The sequence below is a fragment of the Mastigoproctus giganteus genome, chromosome 9 (genome assembly GCF_048544385.1).
Source record: "Mastigoproctus giganteus isolate SK-2022 chromosome 9, ASM4854438v1, whole genome shotgun sequence".
Lineage (NCBI taxonomy): Eukaryota > Metazoa > Arthropoda > Arachnida > Uropygi > Thelyphonidae > Mastigoproctus > Mastigoproctus giganteus.
The window spans coordinates 178,807,504-178,819,937 of NC_143583.1; positions in this window are offsets into that span (position 1 = coordinate 178,807,504).

Below are 12,434 nucleotides of genomic sequence, written 5' to 3' on the forward strand. Positions count from 1 at the left end.
TGGCATTATTATCACAGTGGTACGAAGGCAGTCTTAAAACTAGGAATTCTTTTTGTTCAAACATAAATAAAATATATATATATATATATCTTACTTTGAGTTGGAGGACGGCGTTTTGCCAAATCTAAAATTTCAACTTTTCTAAGATAATCATTGAAAGCAATATTATTCCGGGAAAGTCAATCCATTATTTCCTGCTTTCTGAAAGATGAGTTAGATTTGTTTAGTTGTAGGGTGCTTGTTTATAATAACGAGAGCCTTTTCAAGTAAATTGGGTAACAGTTTATCTGATGCGCATTTTTCAAAAATTATCGAATTCATCTGACCGTGATAATCTCCCTTGTTGTGTTTGCTTTGTACACTAAATTTGAATTAGGAATAAATCACATTTCTCCACCTGCACATAAAACAGTAAGTCGTTTAGAAGCATTTCCGATTGGTAGAAACCGCAAACATTTTGACATTGCCAGTATTTACTGAATGTCAAATTGCTAAAAATCCAAGTTTCAATATAAACGGTAGACCTATTTCTCTTCTAAGTCGCAAATATCTTGTTTAATTTCGTTTTTTTTCCCCATTAAAAGTTTTCCTTTGCGTTGAGATTTTTTCCAAGAAAATCCGATTTTGTGAAGAATGTTTCGAAGAGATTCTCTTTTAAAAGTAAAATTTAATTTCTCTTTCAGAACTGATAATTAATTTAGGTATTGTTGGAACTTTATTTGTGCAAAAATCTTGGATAATTCGCCTCAACTTCTTGATCGAAGTTGTCCACGGTTTAATTTAGTTCGCTTTTTCGGAAATTAAAGTGGGATTCTTCTTATCCTTCCCTTTCCTCTTAATTTTTGAATGATTCTTTCCAAAACTTGCACGCTTTGTTGCTTCTGTAACTGGCAAGCCTGAAGCTTTTGTTCCAGCCAAAAAAAAAAATCCGAGTTACCCTGTGTGAGAGAGTAAACAAGAGTCAGAAGTAGAAGGGAATCACCAAGAAAGAGAAGAATGATGATATCCAGTTCAGGACCCTGGGTGTGCCAAGCCCATACTCATTAGATGCGAGCCCCCTGGAGGGAAATTAAATATAATGTTTTTACCCTGACTATGTAAACTTTTCCCTCTTGCATTCTTTGATGTAGATGGTAGTACTTCGTTCTTTCTTTGCTAGCAAAATCATAAATTTGAACGAAATATTAAACTATGCAGTTGTGACAAATGCGGACAGTGTTTACCAATTCAACAGCGGATCTGTACTATGGCACTACCCACAGAGTACTTCTCTGTGGTATTACCTATACCTGAAATAGAATCATTCTGACATTTTGCCAGTCACATTTCACGTAATCGCTTTTTTTTCCAGGGTGGGAGAGGTGTATATAGCAAGAATTCAGTAGTGATTAGTGATTAGTGGGGGAGATAAATAGTGCTATATAAAAAGTGAGTCAGCCTAAGAGTTGTCATTGCCCATCCTCTATTAGGAAGTGTCCGTTGTGTAATAATAATAATACTGTATACATAAATTTCTTTATTCGTCACGTATTCCAAATTTCACTTTCGGTTAAAAAGTTATTTTAAAAAATGCCTGCTTCAGAATCGGACAGAAAGATAGTTTACTTATTAGCACATGCACATGACAAATTTCGTGTCATATTTCAGTTTCTTCTTGAATGCAATTTATCTGTATTTCTAGAAACATTAAAGGGGTAAAACGCATTTAATTTCAGTGAAAAACTGCAGTAGTATTTGCTTAACTCCGTTTTATCAACCCGACAGGTTGATAAAAGACCTAAACATCAAACAAGATAGTCACGTGATTCTATTGATATAACGCGGTGCTTGTTTTGGAAAGTTACCATTCCCAGGTTTTATTTCTTCTTGAACAAGAAAAAGTAAGCTGAAAGCAAAAGTACGCGTTTCTTTTATGGTTAGCAGCATTCACACGATCGCTAAATCAATCAAGCGAATGCATACTTCATGACATACCTAGAGGCAAACAAAGCAGCGTTTTATTTTTTAAGGAAAATTAAACCGATCTTAATTCACGATCGCAGTACTCATTGCTTGCATCGACAAAAGCATTATCCTATTTAACAGTAGTTTATTATTTTTCTTACTTTTAAGCTCTTTGTCATGGAAACAATCTCCAGCAAGAATGGCAAATACAAGACTGGCAGTTCCAGAAGCCTTTCGTCATGATAATTTATTATTTTCATAGTTTTGTATACTAAGTTCCAGTGCAATCGTATGTTGTAAAGTAAAGTAAAGTGCAGCCATTATCAACCCACTGCAGGATGGAAGCCTCCTCAACAATTCATGTTGAGGGAAATGGACCATAATCTGCCACGCTGGTCCAGTGCGGGTTGGCAGATCGACCGTATTGAGCAGTCAGGGGGTTTGAACCCCAGTCTACTCAAAGAGCGTGTGCTACTGCACCCCCGCTCCTGCCCACTCGGCTACGGAGGCCGTTTTTCGTATGTTGAGGTCCTAGCAAGTTTGTATACAACGCTGATGGATTGCTGTTTCCCGAATGTATTTTATAGCGATTAAATAACTATCGTTATTTTGCTTTAAGTTGAAGAAAGCACAAACTTCCTGATAAAAATTAAATTATTTTATTGAAAAGCCAGAGTAAAGCTTTTACGTTATTGCCTCCCAATTACCAAATTAAGTGACGTTCCTGAATTTTCATTTGGATTTGTAAGACGTAAAATATGTGTTCCACAAAATGGTAACGTGTTAGCTATCTGACGGTACCAGGGGATTTCCCCATCTCCGCGTTGTATACTCCGTTTGTGTATCACAGTACTCTGTGGAGGCCGGAGATTTAAATAAGCTAAATAAGAATTCGACACACACTATACTCCACAGTGTAACAGTGAATTTTCACTAGACAAGCCTAGCGGCTGCTCAATGACAAGAGTAGATACGTGATTGAAGGATTTGTAATAAGCGTATGCAGCAGGGTACATAATAATAATAACATTTAGATTTTGACTAATCTATTTTTTATATATATTTAAAATTCGTCGTGATCGACTGAAATTAAAGTCACGATCGACTGGTAGATCGCGATCGACTTGTTGGCCACCCCTGCTATATGGGCAATTAGGATCCAAATGTGAAACACGTTTTCTGACTGTTGAAAAAAATTATGACATTTTTGGCCAAATAAATATCCCCCACAAAGCTCTCTAAGACAGTGGTCGCCAACATGGTGGCCACATGTCTTTTTTGGGTGCCCATATTTTCAGAGAAGGGTTGTAATGAAGACTTAATACATAGCACATGAATGTCCACTAGCAAGGTACATGTGATCAATTGACCATCAGAGAACCTGTGGTAATTTTTTTTTAGGATTTTTTTTATTCCCTGTAAATCCTTTTACTAGCAAAAAAGTGGGTACAGAAGCTGCTGCATCTATTGGAAGACAAGCAAGGGTGGAAAAACTGGAGCTTTTGGACCTTCAAAACAATGTTATTCTGAAATCCTACACAACACGAGAACTTCTGGAATTTGGTTGGCTGAGAAAAGTGTCATTACAAGGTAAAATCTTGTTTTTGTCCCACTTGTGCAGATCACTGTTTTCAACTACAAACAAAAATCAAGCACAGATCACGACTTACTGATATCCATCTTGATGAATGTTTTTTTTATTGTTATTTGGTTTTTAGGAGCATTAGCAACTAAGGCCATTTGGTGGTCACGGGCTCAAACCCCGGTCTAATCAAGCAGCGCGTGCTACGCACTGCTGCTCCTGCCCACCTGGCTACGGAGGCGCCATGAATGTTTGTAAGCAGGAACATCATCCTACATCCCCAAATTTGAATAACTAGTGATGACATACAGTACCACAGATCACACTAAGTTTCCCACTTGAGTAATGGCACCTCCGTAGCCAGGTGGGCAGGAGCAGCAGTGCGTAGCACAAGCTTCTTGATTAGACCGGGGTTCGAGCCCGTGACCACCAAATACGGAGGATGCGGAAAGGTCAGGGAATGACCACCGTATATCCCAGGAGCAATATGGCCTTAGTTGCTAATGCTCCTAAAAACCAAAACAACAACAACTTAAGTAATAAAATATCTATATTTTGACTGGATAGTTTCTCGTATCATTAAACCTGTTGCTTTGTGTATTTGGTGTCTGTATCTTTATATGCGCAAAAATGGGTTAAGTTAATTTTTTTTTTGCCCCCCACTCTCCCATGTACTCTCAAATATGCACACATGGGCACAAAAAGGTTGGGGACTACTTTAAGAGATAAATTTGAATATGTCACAAGATGTCCCTGTGCTTTCAAAATCAATTGAATACCTTAAAATTGCAGAACACATTATGTAAATACCTTTTAGACAATCCAACAAAAGTTGGAGATTGAATTGGAAATTGGCCTGAATTTGAGCTAACAAGAATTCACTGCGAAAAAAAAGAATGTCTGATAGAACATCAAAACAAAGTTGGAACAATAGAGAAGGGAAAATTTTAGGATCCACTTTTCTTGTAACATTGCTAGTATCGGTGGCCAGCACTGAAGGGAGCTTTTTTTTCCAAGATGAAGTTAATCAAACCTACCTCTGTTCCACAACAATGCAAGGTTGGTTGGATGAATTGGCAAACTTATTAAATGAACATGGCATCACCAAGTTTAGATGTGGATGAAATGATCCAAAGATTTACAGCTGTTAAGGCTCAAAAAGTTAATCTTTGAAGCAGAATATTTAACAAGTACATAATAATTCATGCTACTTGTTAAATTAACAATTTATATTTTTTATTTTTAAGGTTTTAATAAAATGAACTGAATGAAATAAACAATTAAATTATCAAGAGATTTATTTTAATTTATTATCAAAAAATTTATTTTTTGAACTGAAAACCTTTTTCAGCTTATATGAATGGGACAGAGGTGTGGACACCAAAGCAAAGTTGGCTAAGGGCATTACAACCCTCTGAGCAGATCACTGTTTTCAACCACAACCACAAAAATTGAGAGCAATTATAATGGGTTGGCAAGCAACATTTCATTGCACATCTTGGAAAGTTTGTGGGAAAAGTTATGACATGAGTAAAGTTTAGAGACACAAAACGAAGAGTCAGCAAACATAAAAAAAATGTACCTTAGAACCAACTTTACTTCCTTCCCATGGAATTCTGAGGAGCACCTGAAATAAAAGTGAAGCTAAACCATTAAATCCTTGTGAATGGAGGAAAACAAGGAAACTGATACTGTAGATAGCCACACTTAATGGGACCAAATCCCCCCCCCCTTTCCCCACAGTAGGGCTGTTATCACATAAGGTGAACAATAACAGGCTAGGTATGCTAAACATAAGATTGGGTCACTACTCATGTCTGGGATTGTCCTGGCTTTTAGACAATTCAACAAAAGTTGGAGATTGAATTGGAAATTGGCCTGAATTTGAGCTAACAAGAATTCACTGCTAAAAAAAAGAATGTCTGATAGAACATCAAAACAAAGTTGGAACAATAGAGAAGGGAAAATTTTAGGATCCGCTTTTCTTGTAACATTGCTAGTATCGGTGGCCAGCACTGAAGGGAGCTTTTTTTTCCAAGATGAAGTTAATCAAACCTACCCAGGTCCTACTTTATTTTCAAAACATCCTGTTTCTATAATTCTCTATAATTATTACAGCAACTCATTCACATCTACTTCCAGATTGTTTCACATCTAAAATTTCCTTTATGTTCTTTCATTTTTTGGAAAACTTTGCAGTCACATACGAGTTGGAGGCAAAGTTTTTCCATTAACCCTTCATAGCAGATTATTTGATAACTTTCAGCAATATTCTTCACTGTCATAAGGAACTTACACCCCCACCTCTCCAAAATTGTTTATTGCTTCCTTTCTCGAATAATACTGCTTAAAGGTGAAAAAGACCCCTTAATTGACAGATGTTTCTTTTTCACCCCACCAGTTCCAGCAGCATCCTCACTTTGTTTTCTCTTTTCACTTATCTTAACCATGCCGTAAAAAGTACTTCAAGTTATTGCTCCACTAAAACTATAAAACCTGAGAATAAATAATAAAAGCAGCAATGCACTTGTAACTGTCAAATGACACCAAAAGAGAAGACAGAATAGTTATCAACAGGCATTGATCTTCTTGGACTAATATTATTAGTGCAGTCCTCCAGGGTTCAGTGCTGGGTACAGTGTTGTTTTCTATACAGGGTGGTCAAACTCCTGCACCGGTTTTAAATTTTAATAACTAAAGTTATACAAATAATAGAACTATTTAGTAAAAATTATATGAAAGTTCATGTCTTAAAGTTTTATTCTTAATGCAGTTTTTAATTATCACACTTCAACATGGCCACCATCATACGGGCTCTCCCAGATCATGGGTTATCGTTAACTGATCTAGTTTCTTTAAAATTTTTCATCCACCTACTTATTGACTTTTTATGGGGTGCATCTCTTTTATAATGAGTAGTGAACTTTCTTCTCACAGCTGTTATTGATTTAAACTCTGCAAGCCAAAGCATGCAATTGACTTTTTCTTCAATTGTCACCATTTGGGGTCATTCAATATCTGCAAGTAAAAGAGAAATTGATAAAATATAAATGCAACAAAAGAAAAATCAGATTTACATGGATGAAATTATTATATATAATTTTATCGATGTAATCTTTGAACTTTCAATATAAGTTTTACTAAATGGTTCTATCATTTGTATAACTTTAGTTATTAAAATTTAAAACCAGTGCAGGACTTTATGACTACCCTGTATTTATTAATGATGAAGACATATTAGGCTTAATGTCTAAGTTTGCAGGTAGTACAAAGGTTGTCAGGGTAGTTAATCACAATAATCGGGGTATGCTACTATAAGATCTAGAAAAATTACTTAAATTACGTAGATTGAAGTTTAACTTTAAAAAATGCAAGGTACTTTACATGGTTAGCAGTAATCTGAGAGATTTAACATACCAACTTTGGGAAACCACACTCAGGGTGATGAAGAACAAAAAAATCTGGGGATAATTGTGCAATTAGATGTGAAGTTCTTTGAGCAATGTAGACAGGCCACCAACAGGGATAAGGAGACAGGAATTTTGCCAACAGGGATAAGGTGATTATCCCATTGTATAAGGCAATGGTTAGTCCACATCTTGAGTACCGCATACAGGTCTGAGAGCCTCATTTGTGGAAGGATGTGGCTCTGTTGGAACACGTGTAGAGAAGAGCAACAAGATTAGTGAGGGGAATAAGAGTGCTCTTACCAGGAATGGCTTTAGTTCTGCAAAGTATAGTGTTTGGAGACTAGACACCTGTAAGGAGATCTGACTGGGGAGTTTAAGGTTTTGAATAAGTTGTGTAAGCTAAATGTTGATGGAATGCTTTCACATTTGTCTCTGTTTCAAGACAAATGTGTGATAATTTGTATTCAGCCAGTGGGTAGTTGATTGTTGGAACAAGCTTCTACCTGGTATTGTAGAGGTGGGTAGTTTAAATGAATTCAAGGAAGAAATAGATAAATTGTTAGAAGGGTGGACAGGCGATATGGGAATTTTTTTTTTTTTGCTGATGCAGTATAAGCTTGCCTTCCTGCATCATTTACCTTTGTTTTCTATACATACTTTGTGATGTTAATAGTAATCAGAGGAGTATACAATTATTGTAGTTGTTTAGCCATATCATGTGCATAAAGAGATAACTACAGATACAGTCAGTTCTGATTTAATGCACATTTTTGCAATGCGAATTTGCTCCAACGCGATTTATATTTTAGGGAACAATGCAACTATAATGCAATTTTCGTGTTGGCTCATGCACGATTTCATCTGCAATTAACACCAGGTGAACATAAAACCCAGCACTAAGCTGAATGCAGTGACCTTGCAGCAATACATACAAGTTTACGAAGCTTAAAAAATGTCAAACGTATGAGAGCTATATTTCCCATTTACCGTAATTGTATTGGTCGGAGACACTGTTACCAAACTTGTCATTTGCTGTATTCACAAGATTTTCTGTTCAAACAGAAATTTCGTGAGGTGGGATAGAGCGAGCGGAGGAGCACATTTCTGGAGGTCACTACCATAAAACAATAAAAACAATTTGCAGTTCTTGGTTCGTTGGGCTTTTCTGTCAGTGCAGTCTATTTATAAACGGGTAATAAATTCGATCTTATTGCATTTGAAATAATACCGATAGCTGGAATCCTGTGGGTTTTTATGTTATGGTGAGATGTTTTCCCTTCCTTTTCAATCATATAAAAAACAAATAAATTTTCAGAATCTTCTCTTTTGTGCATGCCATTTTTACTGTTTTAAATTTTGCAACGCAAAAAAAAAAAAAAAAGTCAGTGAACAAAAATATCAATCAAACAAACTTCATATCTTGTTAAGGTAAAGTGCTATATTTACTGCAATATTTATTTATTTATTAGAAATTTAAGATGTTTAAACCTGTGTTAGCAATATTATTGGGTTTCCAATTTTTTTTTTTTTTTTTTTACAGTTTTACTTACCAGACTGAATATTTTTTTTTGGGTGCTCTGCCCCATCCCTAATTTTTCCCATAAGTCCTGTTGTTTTTAATGCACGAAATACCATAACAGTGATTTTTAGGAACACTTACTATGTTATAGCAGAGCTGACTATATATATATATATATATATATATATATATATATATATATATTGGACAAATCATGTCAGTATGGAATGTATGGTAGCTGAATGCTAGGTGTACTGAGGCAGCCTCTGCCTTTGTTTAATTTAACTTCTACATTTTCTTCTTCCTCTTCACTTCACTTAGATTTTTCTCCCTTGAAGTGCTGCTATTTTTTCTTCCATTATCATATGATATCTGGTTTCATCTACTTATAGCCACATTCTTGCATTCCCCAAATTAATATTCTTACATTCTTCATCTTTGATTCTGTCTAAATTCAATAAGAATGTTGGCCATCATGCATTTACCATCATATTATGCTTTCTTTATTTAATTCCAACTTGCAACCCACTTGTAAATAACATTTTGTTATAATTTTTAATACTGGCTATTGTCTTTTTTTTTTTTTTTTTTTTTTTTAATATTTCCAACTCTTGGAATTGCCAAAAAAAAAAACAACCTTAACTAATTAACTTCCTCTGATATTGATATTTACAGCTCTGTTGACCTCTAGATCAGCTGTATGAGGGCTGTTGTATCAGGAGTTAAAAGCCAACTGATATTGTCATTATTTCTTGATAAAATTTCAGCACAAAAGGATGTGCAGGTGGCACTGTCCAACAATAACAATACCTTAACACATTAATTGCCACGAGATGCTGCATTTGTATCTTACTTTCTTTAAGCATTAGGCTGCATGATATATTTATATCACAGTTCATTTTATTGTTCAAGCACCATAACTCTACCATAGCATCACAAACAGCACATTCTTTAAAGTAAAATTAATCTACACTGCACTGCTGTAGCCTAGTGGTCAGGCGTGTGGGTGCATAAGTACACGTGCCTTGAGTGACAGGGGTTTAAGCCCGTGACTACTGAATACGGTGCTGTTTCTTGTATTCAATCTATCATGCGGACTCCTCTGACCGTTTGGTCATCCCAGAGTATAAACAAAAAATTTATTTATTTACCTGGAAGACCAAAATTCATTTTGATAGGTCATGGTATATTTGAAGGATATATAAAGTAGATATACACATCCCACTACTATACACATCAAAAGGTTTTTTTTATGTGATAAAGTCAGTAGCATACCTATGGTGGGGGTTACTCCCCCTGCAACATTTTTGCCTTAAATGGCTCCTATGAAAGGGTGCATAATTTCTTGACAGGGAAATAGACCATATTACAAACATACAGTGAAAGCACCTATTTTGTCACCTTTGCTCCCCTTCAAGGAAAAACCTGGGTACTACACTGAATACAGTGTATTATAAAAATAAAAAAAATAAATTTTCTGTTTATACTCCAGCACAACAACTATATTTAAGTCAGTAAAGTTTACAATAAATCGCCAATACAAATATTTATCGTATTTAGTAGTCACGGGCTCGAACCCCAGTCCACTCAAGGAATGCATGCTATGCACTCTCGCTCCTGACCACTGGGCTATGTTGACGATTTATTTAAACTTTACTGACTTGGTTGTTGTGCTGGAGTATAAACAGAAAATTTTTCTTTTATTTTTATCTTTATTGGCAAAAATTTAACATTTATTTTAAATGCATAAAAAATTAAATTAATTATAATCATTGGGTAAAAATTCATCCAGAAGCTTATGTAACCATGCTTGTTCGCCCTCATAGAAACTATGGCAAAACTGACACAGCATTTGTGCCTCACAGCCTACTGCTACAAAATTTATTTAAATTTAGCTGTGAGACAAACATGGTGAGTCTCAGAAATTAACAATAAAATACTAAGTTTAATTAATAAATGCACTCATATTTTTCTTTAACAATGCCTTTTAATATTTTTAAAAAAATAATAGATAAGAGTTGGTCTCCTAAGAATATATATATTTTTTTATTAATATCATGGCAATTAACATGTTAATGTTTTCATTTTCAGTTTCTTTTTCCTTCTGAATGTGGGCTTTGCTTCTTCTACAGGGTGATTGTGAAACATTTTGGAAAAAAAAAAAAAAAACTAAGAATCATATTATTAGATTCTTGTTCAGGAAACTCTCCATCCTGAATAAAACACATACACAAAACATGTATTCTGAATTATTAAAGTCTAAATAGGTTTTATTGTGATTTTTGTATTGGTTTTAATAAATTTCAAATTTAGCAGTTACAACATTTCTACACTGTTTCTATTCATCCTGGTTATGGAAGATTATGCAGCCATGCAAATAGAACCAGAATTAAGAGAAAAAAAAAAAAAAAAAAAAAAAAAAATCTCCAGATCTTTCTTTCTTTCTCCAGATCATCTTTCTCAACTTAAACTTTAATTGGACAACTTGAGTAGTTGAGACCCGCTAATTCGATTACTCAAGTTGTCTGACCAACTGTCTAATAAAGTTTCCAGACTATAGGACCTCCACATATTTCTTTACTCCTTAAACTTTAATATGAAATTATTTCTTTACTGTTATAATGAAATAAAGTATATACATTCTGAAATAATTCAACTCTGATATTTCATGAATATGGCGAAATTTTATTACGTAATTCTTACAGGAGAAATGTTTTTGGTTTGTACAAGGAAGGGTTTACCAGTTCTATTTACATTAACACCATATTTACAATAACAAAATTCAAGGCTGGTGCATATAAATGGGCAAACAATTCAGTGGAGTAAAAGACTAACAGTTGGATCAAGAACAATATTCTGTAGGAGATTCATATCAAACACTGCAGCACTAAGCAATGTCTAAATATTACAGTCATTTCAATAGCTGCTAGAACTATTAGCCTGGACAACAAACAAACATGACCACAGTTAGTTTTGTACTTACATTTTGGTATAATTTCGATTTTATTTTAACACAAGCTGAAACTTAGTAAATGCAGCTTTTATAATTTGTTTTTATTCATGAAAATGTTTATAACAAAAAAAAAAAAAAAAAATCATAAAAAATATTGCCTATATACATTGAGAAACCGTGCATTGCTGAAATCAGGTACCTCACTTAATTAGGAAGTTTCTATCAAGATAATTACTTATCTATGGAGACAGCATAACTTCACAATTTCTTCATTTTTTCCCCCTCATTTAATTTGTTTGTATAAAGTCTGCTTAACAAATTTCGGATCAACACGATTTAAAATTATATTAACAATATCACAGATTTATTTGACAAAGTGTACAAGCATGATTAAAAATTTTGGCAAAAATGGTATGACGGGAAAGTGCCAATTTTAGGTGCTTACATTTCAATGTACAAATATACAGAAATGTTTTACAGAATTTACTTACATATTTTGATGATTTATTTTGGTGTAAAATTTTACAGTACTTAATCTTAAGTTATGATCATACAATCTATACAATATACAGTATATATGTACAGTGTGTGCCAAAATTATGTATAACACTGAAGAGGACAATTTTTTACCATTGCAGTTTTTTGATGGAGTTTTCAAGATAGATGGACTGGATATAAGGGATTTCCCTTTTTTTTTTTTTTTTTTTTTTTTGCTGTAACAAACATTATTCTTGGTAGACAAATGCATCTGCTGGAAGGAGGGACTGATGTGTATTGGCATGATCATATAAAGACCACCATTATAAAGTGGCTTCATACAATGTTTAACACCACAGTTGGTTCTTCCAAGGTGTATTATAATCTTTTGGAACACACTGTAGCTAATGTAAAACTTCTATCCTCAATAAAATTTAAATCACTCTGGCAAGTTCAAAATGTAGGAAAATCTGTGTAATTTATTTATAAAAGTATTGATATTCACATGAATAAAACTTTTGCAACATATAATGAACAGAAGAAACAGTT